The sequence below is a fragment of the Bombina bombina genome, chromosome 2 (assembly GCF_027579735.1).
Source record: "Bombina bombina isolate aBomBom1 chromosome 2, aBomBom1.pri, whole genome shotgun sequence".
NCBI classification, from domain to species: domain Eukaryota; kingdom Metazoa; phylum Chordata; class Amphibia; order Anura; family Bombinatoridae; genus Bombina; species Bombina bombina.
In genome coordinates this window covers 604,827,878-604,842,654 of record NC_069500.1, presented here as the reverse complement: position 1 = coordinate 604,842,654, position 14,777 = coordinate 604,827,878, and the positions used below count along the sequence as shown (strand labels likewise).

Below are 14,777 nucleotides of genomic sequence, written 5' to 3'. Positions count from 1 at the left end.
GGTGCAATGCTGCCCCCTGCAGATTCGTGGCCAATCGGCCGCTAGCAGGGGGTATCAATCAACCCAATCGTATTCGATCGGGTTGATTTCTGTCCGCGGCCTCAGAGGAGGCGAAAAGTTATGGAGCAGCGGTCTTTAAAACGAGGGGCATCAAGCTCCATACGGAGCTTTATAAATATGCCCCTTTCTCTCATTGTCTCAAGGGAAATTAACTTATAGGTTAAATTGCTGTGGATAGGAGAAACACATACCACATAGGTACTAGAAAGGACGACAGAGACAGTGTATAATGTGTCAGGAATTATACAGGAAATAACGTCTGGAGTGAGAAAACATACAGGTGCCACAGGCAAAACACAATACATGCAGTGCAAAAAAAAAAATATTTACAAAGTAGATGGAAAAATACAGATTATTAACACTTCAGTAAATTGTCATTATACTCTACTTTTTACAATGTGTTTCTTTATTTTGCATGACCTCATCATATTAAACAAATACAAAACAATTTACTCTGATAATATAAGTAAAATAGTTTATTGCATAGCAAGGTACATATGTTACTGCTATTTTAATTACATGTCATACGAACTGATTACTTTTAGATACATTGACCTAGATTACAAATTTTGCGCTAAACAGGGTGTGAAAATAGCGGCAAAAAAGTTGCGTTACTTCAATCTCCATAGTGCTAGTGCTGCCATTACGAGTTACTGAAAAGCCTCCTTCTGCTGTGCGTTATGGTGCGTTAAGCTCCATACCGCACAAATGGCGAAATAAATGTGGAGAGAGTGCTAGAAAAAACTAACACCTGAAGTGCAGAATGGCGATCGCCGTAACGCAACCCCATTGATGTCTATGGGGACAAGAAAGTTAAGTTTAAACCTAACACCCTAACACAAACCCCTAGTCTAAACACCCCTAATCCGCAGCCCCGACATTGCCGACACTAATAAAAGTTAAAAGTTATTAACCCCTAATCCACAGCTCCCGACATCGCTGCCACGATAATAAAGTTATTAACTTCTAAACCGCCACTCCCCGATATCGCTGCCACTAAATAAAATGATTAATCCCTAAAGCTCCGGGCCTCCCACATCACCGCCACTAAATAAACGTATTAACTCCTAAACCTCCGGCCTCCCACATTGCCGTCACCAAATAAACCTATTAACATCTAAACCTCCAGCCTCCCACATCACAAAACACTAAATAAAACTATTAACCCCTAAACCTTGGCCTCCCACATCGCAAAACACTAAATTAAACTATTAACCCCTAAACCTAACAGCCCCCTAACTTTAAATTAAAATTACAATATAACTATATTTAAATAAATAAAAACTTACCTGTGAAATAAAAATAAACCTAACATTAAACTATAAAGTAACCTAACCTTACTATTCTAATAAAATAAAAAAAACTACCAATTAAAAATCCTAAATTACAAATGAAAGAAAAACTAATCCTACGAAAAAATTTAAAAAATCAAACATTACAAAAAGAAATAAACACTAAAATTACGAAAAATTAAAAACACTAAGATTACAAAAAATAATAAATGAAATTATCAAAAATAAAAACAATTACACCTAATCTAATAGCCCTAAAAAAAATAAAAATAAAAACCCAAAATAAAAACACCCCCTAGCCTATAATAAACTACCAATAGCCCTTAAAAGGGCCTTTTGTAGGGCATTGCCCTAAGTTAAACAGCTCTTTTACCTGGAAAAAAATACAAAGTCCCCCCAACAGTAAAACCCACCACCCAACCAACCCCCCAAAATAAAAAAACTTAAAGGGATACTAACCCCAAATTTTTTCTTTCATGATTCAGATAGAGCATGCAATTTTAAGCAACTTTCTAATTTACTCCTATTATCAATTTTTCTTTGTTCTCAAGTTATCTTGATTTGAAAAAGCAGTAATAAAAGGTTAGGAGCCAGCCCATTTTTAGTTCAGAACCTCTGTAGCGCTTGCTGATTGGTTTGCTACATTTAGCCACAAATCAGCAAGTGCTACCCAGGTTCTGAACAAAAAATGGTCCGTCTCTAAAGCTTACAGTACTGCTTTTTCAAATCAAGATAACATGAGAACAAAGAACAATTGATAATAGGAGTAAATTAGAAAAGTGCTTAAAATCTCATGCTCTATCTGAATCATGAAAGAAAAAAAAATTGGGTTTAGTATCCCTTTAACTCTAACAAAAACCTAAACTGCCCATTGCCCCTAAATGTGCATTTGTATGGGCATTGCCCTTAAAAGGGCATTCAGCTCTTTTGCACTGCCCCTAAAAAACCCAAAAACCTAACACTAACCCCAGAATATCTACTCATGGTTCCTGAAGTCCGGACATCCATCTCCATCCAGGCGGCAATATCTTCATCTATCCCGGGGGCGTCTTCTATCTTCATCCCGGCCACGTGGAGCGGAGCTATTCAGGATGCCAATGCCATCCTGTGCGGAGCGTCCTCTGCATACGGTCACCGCCGTACACTGAAGCTTCAATGCAAGGTACCCGTTTCAAAATGGCATACCTTGCATTCCTATCGGCTGATTTGATTCTTCAAATTCAAATCAGCCAATAGGATGAGAGCTTCTGAAATCCTATTGGCTGTTCAAAACAGCCAATAGGTATGAGAGCTACTGAAATCCTATTGGCTGTTCAAATCAGTGCTATTATTTTTATTTTTTTAATTTGTAAATTAGGATTTTTAATTGGTAGTTTTATTTTATTTTATTAGAATAGTAAGTCTAGGTTAATTTATAGTTTAATGTTAGGTTTATTTTTATTTCACAGGTAAGTTTTTATTTATTTAAATATAGTTATATTGTAATTTTGATTTAATGTTAGGGGGGTGTTTAGGTTTAGGGGTAATAATTTAATTTAGTGTTTTGCGATGTGGGGGGCCGGAGGTTTAGGGGTTAATAGGTTAATTAAGTGGCGGCGATGTTGGGAAACGGGGGTTTAGTGGTTAATAACTTTATTATAGTGGTGGCGATGTCGGGGAGCGGCAGTTTAGGGGTTAATATATTTCAATAGTGTTGGTGGGCGGCAGATTAGGGGTTAATACATTTATTTAATAGTCGCAATGTGGGTGGGTGGCAGATTAGAATTTAATAGGTTTTAAATAGTGTTTGCAAATTGCAATGCGGTAGGGCTGCGGTTCAGGGGTTCATAGGTAGTTTATGGGTGTTAGTGTACTTTGTAACATTTTAGTTATGAGTTTTGTGAAACATTTTTGTTTCGCAAAATCCATAACTACTGCTCTCAGATGGCGGTTTGGATCATGTCGGTATAGAGCATAATGCAAGCATTTTAGCCGGACCGCACAACCTGTAATACCAGCGTTATAAAAATCCTGCACTCAAACATCATTTTTTTTGAGTGCGGAATGGACATTACGTTAAGGCTAAAATGCTTGTGGTATAGCCTATACCGCCAATACTCGTAATATTTGTTCCTGACCATTCCACGCGCAATGGCCAATATTTCAGCGTTAATAGCCATACCGCAAAACTCGTAATCTAGGTGATTGTTATTTATGTGCATTCTGTTGTGTCTATAAATTATATATAAAGCCATATTCTGATTGATAGATAATCATAGAATAATAAATCATATTCATTTGTGATTTTAAGGGTAGGTAATAAGGCTGCTATACAACAGTATTAGGCTAGATTGCGAGTGGAGCGCTAACAGTTACACACGAGCAAAAAGCGGTTTGATCACTTGAGCGCAATTGAAGTTAACGCGCATCGGGTTAGTGCGACCTCAGAGTTCTGGTTAACTGTTTCTCAAAACAAAAAAGTGTCACAAAACATGAAAAATGCATAGCAAAGTACAGTTACACTCATAATAACACTGTCTAATAAAATTATTTTTAAAAAATGTTGCACTAAAAATTTATAAGGGCTCAAAGATATGAGGTCTCAGGCAAAGGCAGGCATATAAGACATATAGGGTCCGATTTATCATGCCCCGTATGCAACTGTTTCTGCACGAGCCGTCAGGCTCGCCGTAAACAGGAGTTAAGAAGCAGCGGTCTTAAGACCGCTGCTCCTTAACTCATCCGCCACCTCTGAGGCGGCGGACAGAAATCCGCCCGATCGGTCACGATCAGGTTGATTGACACCCCTGCTAGTGGCCGCGAATGTGTAGGGGTGGCATTGCACAAGCATTTCACTAGAATTGCTTGTGCAATGATAAATGCTGACAGCATATGCTGTTGGCATTTATCGATGTGCGTCGGACATGATCCGCTACAGCGATATGATAATTTGTCCCCATAGACATATAAGTGCATTGGAGCCATTTGCAGTTAACTAGATGAAAACATGGAAAATCATATTTATGCAATATTCATTTTTAATAAAATGTTATACTGTATAATTACTGTAAATATTTCATATTTCAATGTTCTTCACATAGGGAAATATGTTCTAAGTATTTATAGATAGATATTCCTATATATATCTGTATATATCTATACCTATATATAAATATATATATATATATATATATATATATATATATATATATATATATATATATAAATATATAAATCACAGCAAAGGGCTCGCACTCTCTGGTCTTTAAATGAAACAAAGTTTTTAATGTGACGTTTCGGGGACAACTCTCCCCTTCCTCAGACATCACATTAAACACTTTGTTTCATTTAAAGACCAGAGAGTGCGAGCCCTTTGCTGTGATTTGGATACTATTTTGCCTGCACCCTGGTAGTTGTTTCAGTAAGTGAGAGTGCACTTCCAAGCTGAATTTCTATATATATATATATATATATATATATACACTGTATATATATATATATATATATATATATATATATATATATATATATATATATATATATATATATATATATATATAAAACGAACAAGGGTATAGAAAGCGCTGGTAGTTACAATGTGCTAATACTGCATAAAAAAGATGACGAGCACAATAATGTATGTGTTTAAACATTTGTGAGACCCTTATTAAGGTATAGAATCCCTGGTCACAATAGAAAAACAAATCCCAAAAAGTCAGTTCTCCTTTAAGTAGATGTGTGCAGATCCTCTTGGTTATTCCCCTTTTGGGTGTCCACTTACTTTATGTTACCTCAATCAGCATGAGCTAAGTGTTAGACGTATCTGATGTATCCGCTTTGTATTTGCTCTTGACAGGAACTTGTTTAGATAATGATGCCTCTTGTCAGTGGTAGAAACTTCCAGTCCTTATACTTCTCAGGCTGGTCACTGTGTGATCTCGCCGTTTGTGGAGAAGCCAAGTCATGAATTGTCTGCACCATGTGACTCCTCACGTGACTTTGCTTTATACCTTAATAAGGGTCTCACAAATGTTTAAACACATACATTATTGTGCTCATCATCTTTTTTATGCAGTATTAGCACATTGTAACTACCAGCGCTTTCTATACCCTTGTTTGTTATATTACTGTTAAAAGAGATATCTGAGGAGTAGCTCTTTGTCTTTAAAATTAGCTGCAGGTTTATGTGTGCAAGAGTGCAATAATAATATATTTGGATACTTCACGTATTGTGACTAGACTCCTTCACTACCAAATATTCGGAGCGCTCAGAACTCTTGAGGGTTTATATATATATATATATATATATATATATATATATATATATATATATATATATGTATGTGTGTATGTGGGTGTGTGTATACATATGCATTTATTAATAAATAGAATATATTCTACTATGTGCAGAACATTGGAACGTGAAATATTCATATTTTCATGTCAGGTTAGCACACATGAGAATATGCGATCGGGTTTGCGAGCAAATGCGATTTAGGCTTTTTTCCACTTTTTTTGCTCCATTGACTTCTACGGGGGAATGGGTTATCGTGCGCACTATATTCTCAGTTCGACTTTTTACGCTTGTCGGGTTAGCGCACAAGGGGAATATAGTTTACTTTTAACTTGAAATATGAGTGCACCCCAACGCACGCAAAAAGCTTACTTCTAGCGCAATTAACGCTCGAGCGGGAGTGTTAAATAACGCTCCACTTATAATCTTGTCCATTGTGGGCAGTATGCCAGAAGTTAACTAGTCTTACAAAAATGTTAATCTGTCTAAGCACTTTCTTTGTGCTTAGAGTCTGGGGAGCAAAAAGAACATAGACCCACAAACAACAACAGAGAGCATGAAATAGAAGAAGAATGAGGGACACTACATAGTGGGAGGTAACAAGAACAGGATAAAATGAGTTACCTTAGAAAGGGTATGTCACAATAAAAAACACTTTTGGTTATGGGCCAGTTTATTTTTTTACCTTATGTAACAGGGCATGTCAGCTTGTGTGGTGACTAAGGGGTTAAATGTATAAATATCTTCATAAACTGCTTTCAAGCTAAAGGTATGCCAAGATCTACTCTGCAGGTAAATTTCCAAATTAGGATGGATTGCTTAAATACTGCTCCGAGCAGGAGACTACCTGACATCAGCTCCCCTAGGGACAGTGATTATTAACCAAATTAAATTACCTTTGTAGCCCTAATCCTTAGGGGGGGGGGGGTACTTTAGAAACAAAATGTTCTCCATTTGTTATACTGTTGGCAGTTGGCATAGAAACGTGGTACTTTGAATCTGCCAGAGAAACTGTGTCACAAAATAATTTGGGATGGGAATAAGAAGCAGTGTCATTTACTTGTCTGTCAAACCACGACTCCAGAGGCTTAGTTATTTGTGAGAGGTATTCATCAACCTGAGGTATACTTACATTATCATATAACATGTCAATAGAATTGTGCTACAGTGGCTCTCTTTTTATAGTGCTAGCTGCGTGTTTGTGTCCTGTAATTAAATACAATATAAACAAACATTATGCCCGTACAGAGTCCCATGTGACCATACTCACCTCCCAGTACTGTATGACTGCACTACAAGGAGGGATCCAGTTCATAAACGCAAGTCCTGATGTATTTTATATGTAACATTATCTTACAGACATTTTCTGATTAAACTGCATTTTTTTACAGTATTAGGTTTGTACTTCATAAGGCAATTTGATATAGACATTAGCGTGGAAGTCAGGGAGCCTTGGCACCTACATTTTTACTTTTGGATCTTTGTTACTTGGATTATTTGTCTTCCTTCTTTAGTCCTAGGAAAAAAATAGGGTTTGTTCATTATTTTTTCAGCTCCTTAATGTCATATAAATTTGGCGACCCCCTTCCATGATGCTTTTTTGGAACTTGACTTAGACCAACGCTTTTGAAACTGCGTTATATTGAATCAATGAACCTTAAAATGAATAAGTTAAATCTTTTATTTGTGCATAGGGATGTACAAAAAATATTAGCTGTACCTGTACAGCAGTGCTTTCCAAACGCTGTGTCGTGACACATCTGAGTGTCGGCAGCAGTGTGTAGGTGTGTCCCTGCTTCAGCACAATTTTTTTTTAATTTAAGATTTTTGTAAATATTTTTTTTGGTTTCCGACTTTCCACCTGCTTGCTATGCATATGATATTAAACTTTTTTTTAATTCTTGCACATACATTCTGTTACTTGTAAATACATTTAGTTATTATATAATTTATGTATGTGTCCATATCTCTTAAAACAAGTTAGTTTAACCTCCTGTTTGCTAGTACAACTGAATTACTGTGTCGCAAAATGATGTAGTTCTAAAAAGTGTGTCACCAACATGAAAAGTTTGGAAAGCTCTTCTGTACAGTATCAGACAACAGTTTTAGGCTGATGTGGATTTCTGACTGTGCATGAGGTATTTCAGGGTCCTAACGAAGCATTTCTCATGGCAGAAGGCCTAGGGTAAATCACTAATGAGTGAGGGGTCACTAGCTGGTGGTTGTTATTTTATAATAGGATACAGCCAATGGTTAGCTCGAGCTTACTAGCTACAAGTAAAGAAAACAATTGAATATATAAACTGCTTGGCATTATAAACTTGATCAAGTAGATACATTTAATGGTAATATTAAAATGTTAAGAAAAATATGTAGGCAATATAAGCCCCTGTTTATAAAGGTTACTATATATATAATATTTTTCATCATACAATCATATTTTCTTTGTTGCATCTAAAAAAGGAATACAATATATAGTAGTGTTTTTGTTTTGTTTCATTTTTTGAGACATTTTGTTTTTATTATTCTCTTGAATACTGCATGAACACATTGGGAGCAAAAGGTATAACAAAAACGACTTCATCTAATGTTTTGAAAGAAATCCTTTCAATGGGTGCTAGGTCTTTACCACTGTCTTTAAACTGCACAAATTACATTTTTATGTTTACTGTCCCTGTAAGTGGTGGGTATCAGTCATTGTACAATGAAGCAGAGAATTTGATAACTGTTTTGCACTGTGGAGCACATGGCAGCCTTGAGTGAGAGGAAAGTCATGGTAAGTCTTTTCAGTAGCAAACTTAATCAACATAGGGCCCTGGTGCAATTTTTGTTTTGGGGCCCCAAAATGAAACTCAGTAATAAGCAATAGTAATAATATACATGCTGCTCTGTATAATGATTTTAAGGATAGATAGAGACAGATAGATAGACAGATAAATAGATTTTTACTATATGCACTTGAATCAATGAGTTTTACTGAAAATAAATGTTTTCAGATGCTAAATTTTAGTAGCAGTGACATAATGGGCTAAATTTATCAAACACTAGTGGACAGGGGCATACATATTCGCCCCTGTCCACCCGGCTTCTCCTCTGGTGGGCAGCAATCTGCTGCCCGCACTTACCATTGCACACGAGCGCTCCTTTGCGCTCACGTGCAACCCCGCCCCCTGCACACACACAGCCAATCACGCGTGGATAGGAGCTGTCAATCTCCCTAGTCGGAAGAGACCGTGGAGATTGAAAATCTCAACCTAAAAGATGGAGAATAGGGCTGGGAAGCAGTGATCTGATGACGCTTGGGCAAACCTGCAGTCAAAGATGAGAGAAGGGCTTGATAAATCTAGCCCTATGTACTTATGTAAATACATACATTTACATTTGGCATTTTTGCATTAAGCACAGAGAAGTTGTAAACACACGTAATAGCGTCATTGATCTTCACATATCAATTGTGGTTCGTAATTACAAACTGCTCAGTCTACTTTCTGATCGACTCACTGGTAAAGAATAGACTTTGTTATTTGTCAGAATTTATTAACTTGCTTTGGGTTGGAATGCACTGAATATAACTTTAGTTTTATGCAGCCATTAAATATTTGCTAAATTATCAATATTATTTCTTTAGTTATGGATCTTGCAACCTTAAAGCTCCATTATAGGGAAAAAATGACAACCAGCAGAGAGGTTGAACACATAGTTACAGTACAACTCGTGAACCACAGAGAAATGCTGGTCCCAAGCGGAAACTGCCACTGAGCTGGGTCGTGCGACTACAGCTGTTGATAGGGTTCAGAGTGGTACTTTAACTATGTGTTTAACCCCCCAGAAAGTTAAACATATAGTTAAATATCACTCAGGATCTGCAGAGAACTGCTGGTCTTGAGTGGAAAATACTACCCAGTCAGCAGCGAAGGTCACACATCTGGATCATAAAAACTACTGTTGCTGTCTGGGAAAGCAGCATTTTCCATTTGGGACCACGAGTTCTCGGTGGCTCCTGAGTGGTAATTTAACTATGTGCTTTTGTTTTGTTTTGTTTTTTGCAGTGTTTAAACACAAAGACTTACAGTGTTGCTAGTGTTAACGTTACATGCACTCACGAATTAGAGCATGTAACTTTTTCACTGTAATGGCCCTTAAAATAAGGATACTTATTCTCAGAGATGCCACAATAACAGGTTAAGATTTATTATGATTATAGAATCCGCAACACCCTTCAGTGTTACATACAAGAAGGTAAAGCAGAGCTGAACTCTCTGAAACTCATAATACAACCACAGAAACTGCAATTAGGCACACCCGAGAAATACAGGGTGACCATGCTCCCCCAGTTCACATTACGCACATTCCTCCCCTTCAAATCCAAATAATAACTCCCACTCAGCAAACACAAACTCCAGTCATCAGTGATGTTTTATTGCATAAACCAAAACAACTTCATTAGCATTTTACACCAATAAACAAGGCCCCTGCTTCCCACTCTAAACAGTGTCTCTGTAGAATGTTCCCATGCAGCAACCTGCGCTCTTGCACAACAAATTCTAAATCTTGAGAGTGAAGGAAAGCCATTACTTAAAGGGAAATTCTAAATAAAAATAAAATGCTCTATTTCATTAGCACATTTTATTTTAAATTCCCTCATTGTGGAACCATTTTACACCCCTGTGCTGCAGTTGTTTTTACTCATTTGCACTGCATTTATATATCAATTTCAGAACTATCTCTCACCTAGATTACAAGTTTTGCGCTATACAGGGTGCAAAACGAATGCAACAAAAGTTGCGTTCCTTCACCCTCCATAGCGCTGCCATTCCGAGTTTCTGAAAAGCCTCCTTGTGCGGGCAATATGGTGGCGTTAAGCTCCATACCGCACAAAATCCAAGGGCTGATTTGACGTGCTTGTGCACGCTTTCCCTCATAGACATCAATTGGGAGAGAGGATTAGAAATAAAACACCTAAAGAGCGGATTGAAAAGCTCCGTAACGCAACCCCATTGATGTCTATGGGGAAAAAAGTTACCTAAGTTACGTTTAAAGCTAACACCCTAACATAAACCCCAAGTCTAAACACCCGTAATCTGCCGCCCCCGACATAGCCGACACTAATAAAAGTTATTAACCCCTTATCTGCTGCCCCCGACATTGCAGACACCGAAATAAAGTTACTAACCCCTAATCTGCCGCCCCAACATTGCCACCACTTATAAAAGCTTTTAACCCCTAATCCATTGCTCCCCGACATCGCCGCCACTAATAAAAGTTATTAACCTCTAAACCTCTGGCCTCCCACATCACGCCACTAATAAAAGCTATTAACCCCTATTCTGCCGCTCCCCATCAACGCCGCCACTATAATAATGTATTAACCCCTAAACCTCTGGCCTCCCACATCGCCACTAAATAAACATATTAACCCCTAAACCACCAGTCCCCCACATCACAAAAACTAAATTAAACTATTAACCCCTAACCTAACAACCCCCTAACTTTATATTAAAATTACAATATCCCTATCTTAAAATAAATAAAAACTTACCTGTGAAATTTAAAAAAACTAAGTTTAAACTATAAATTAACCTAATATAACTATTATACTGTATTCGTAGTAACACCAGCACCAATATCTTGAGTTCCAATATTTTTATTAGAGGTTACATAAAAAGCAACGTTTCGTGGTGAACCCACTTAATCATGCTGTTTGTATCACATTGTTTCAAACAATTTATATCTTTCTTTGGCGCCAACTGGCTTCAATTTTGGCAGTTTTACACTGCCAAAATTGAAGCCAGTTGGCGCCAAAGAAAGATATAAATTGTTTGAAACAATGTGATACAAACAGCATGATTAAGTGGGTTCACCACGAAACGTTGCTTTTTATGTAACCTCTAATAAAAATATTGGAACTCAAGATATTGGTGCTGGTGTTACTACGAATACATTATCACAGAGGTGATTGCAGCTACCTCCCACACCGTGCACCACCTTTACACTAAGTGCTGTATTCATCTACCATAACTATTATACTAAAATTAAAATAACTACCAATTAAAAAAAATCATTTTACACATTAAAAAAAACTAACACTACTAAAAGAAAATTTAAGTCTAAAATTACAAAAAATTAAAAATACTAAATTACGAAAAATAACAAAAGCAATTATCAAAAATAAAAACCAATTACACCTAATAGTAAATAAAAAAGCCCCCCCCCCCCCCAAAAAAAAAACCCTAACCTACAATAAACTACCAGTAGCCCTTAAAGGGGCCTTTTGTAGGGATTTGCCCTAAATAAGTCATCTCTTTTACCTGGAAAAAAAATACAAAGACCCCCCAACAGTAAAACCCACCACCCAACCAACCCCCCAAAATAAAAATCCTAACTCTAACAAAAACCTAAGCTACCCATTACCCTGAAAAGGGCATTGGTATGGGCATTCAGCTCTTTTACATTGCCCTGAAAAGGGCATTCAGCTCTTTTACCTAAAGCCCAAACCCCTAATCTAAAAAAAAAACACCAAAAATAAATAAATATATATATAACACTAACCCCTGAAGATCCACTCACAGTTTCTGAAGTCCAGACATCCATCCTCATCCAGGCGGCGAGAAGTCTTCATCCAGACAGCGAGAAGTCTTCATCCAGGCGACGAGAAGTCTTCATCCAGACGGCGTCTTCTATCTTCATCCCAGCAACGTGGAGCGGATCCATCCTTAAAGACATCCGGCGCGGAGAGTCCTCTTCATACAGTCACCGCCGTACACTCAATCTTCAATGCAAGAGAGTCTTTTCAAAATGGCGTCCCTTACATTCCTATTGGCTGATTTGACTCTTGAAATTCAAATCAGCCAATAGGATAAGAGCTTCTGAAATCCTATTGGCTGTTCAAATCAGCCAATAGGATGAGAGCTACTGAAATTCTGTTGGCTGGTTTGAATAGCTAGGTGTCTGTGAGGTGTCAACACAAATCATATCTTTTTTTCAGCTTTTTTACAAAACAATGAGAAAAAGACAGCATATAAAATAAAAAAAAGTGTCATTTCAACAGTATGAGAGTAATTATTTATTAAATCTTTCAAACATACTCTTTAAGGTTCCCCACTGAACATCAGACCCCTTCCCAAAACACTGGCATTTAGTATTGTATAGCTTTAGTTTTCAATAAAAATTACTAAATGAAAATTAGAAGATAAAAACATGATATATACAGTATTTGTGTTTACTTGGCACCATCTTGCAATTTATACATGAAATTAGTAGTAAAATATTTAACCATAAAAATATATAAATTCTAACTACACACAATTCTGATTTCACATAGTGGTGATTTAACTTATTTTGACAGTATATACATGTTCATTCCCTTGTCTAAACCCACTTAGTATAGTAAAAATAATTAAAAAAATATATATTTGCACCAAAAATCAATCTGTATAGAATTTCACAAAAGGTTATCTATTTTTACACTAATCCAGTTCTCCCATTTATTTGGATAACTGCATTTTTTTTGTTAGTACAGAAAAACATAGATATCTAAGGTCCTGATATCTACATCAGAACAAAATGAGTGTAGCAGTTGCTTCCTAGTGATCATTATTACTGTTACGATCACTTCAGCTATAACATAAAATGCCTTCTTTTAAATTGCGGGACTCTCCTCTTTCAAATGACTGATCTTGTTATAATATATGATGAGGGAACTGATAAAGAAATCAATACTTTGAGTTATTTGCCTGAAAAAGGGGCATTTGTGTGTGTGTGTGTAGTATGCTGTCTTTTAGAGAATAAAAACTCCTTTGGAACTAATACCCCCCTACATTAGGTAGGTAACTGACACGGTCGTGAGACCCCTCAATGGAAAGTGGGGTTTGCCCCTTTCCAAAATGGAGTCTCTTGCCCCTATATGGATTTTACAGAGAAGATATAGGCTCTGAAGGTGCCCTCTTCCCCTCACTGTGCATAAAAAGACAGGTTATCACCATTCCCAACATTGATCTGCTGCATATTAGAGTGGGATGTAATAATTTATTCAAAAGAGTAAATTCTTCTGTTTCCTAAGTAAAGTAGAGATAGAGATAAGCGTCATTGAATAGCTCCCTTCAACTGTAAGTATTTCTGGTGTCCAGAGGTCAGGTGATTACTAATTCTCACTGTGATCACATGTATCCTAGGGTAACAAACACCCCTTCAGTAAAAAAAAGAGACTATGTTATAATCCTCTCAGTTTGTTGTTGTTGCTAGTATCAGTTTAAATGTAAACAACTTTCAGTTAACCCTGAACATATGCATAATCTGCCTTGCAAACAGTACAACTGTTTTATGGTGCCGAGGTTTGCCCAAAGCTGTTTTCAAATTAGAGCCATTTCTTCAATTTCTCAGTTTTTAGCCAGTTACATGTCTACATTTATATATGGCCTGTGAGGAACACTGGCTTTTTTTCTGATCTTTTAGCAAGCTGCTTACATAAGAGTATAACATCTGACTTGTAAGACAAAAAAAAGAGTCTAAAACAGCATGTCATTGTTAGTATTTGTAAGAGTTTATTGATTCTTCTTTGCTAGGGAATCAGTAACTGGCCACTGTGACATTTGCTGATTCTAAAGGCAACGTGTGATATTTATTTTAAGGCTGTTTTCGATAAACACACTTTTTTTTCTTGCTTCACAGCAATAATTGAAATAGTAAGCATCTGGGCAGCATTCATAATAGACTATTTTATCACCCATGCTTTAGTGCGCTTTATAGGCGTCTGTCACAGCCTGTCGGTAGTAGCCCTATAGCACAGCCTTAAAATGACAATGCTCATTAGTTTGTTGGCAAAGTAGATCTTGTTATAGTTCACCTTTTTTCATGTATTTTTTCTCTAGTTAAAACTATAGCTTTTGTGCTTTACAGATCAAAAGTGTTACAAAGTTCTCTAGGGGACACTTAAATAATATATTTAACTGCATGTATGGGAAGTGTGCAGTATTAATAATAGGAAAGTTACCATAAGCTTGATCTCTACATATGTAAAACACACATACAATACAAAATTAATGTCAACATGTTACACGGTATTAAGTGTTTTTTCAATAATCTATAATGGGAGTCTGCAGGAAAGGATTAGTCAGTGCTACAGCCCAGCCTACAGAACATATTTTTTATAAAAT

The 14,777-nt window shown here is 36.7% G+C and overlaps 1 protein-coding gene across 3 annotated transcripts in view; it reads left to right on the top strand.

Moving 5' to 3' along the window:
- PIP5K1B (phosphatidylinositol-4-phosphate 5-kinase type 1 beta) overlaps positions 1 to 14,777 on the top strand; it is a 387,289-nt gene that overhangs the window by 338,771 nt on the left and 33,741 nt on the right. The gene's annotated exons all lie outside the window — the stretch shown is intronic.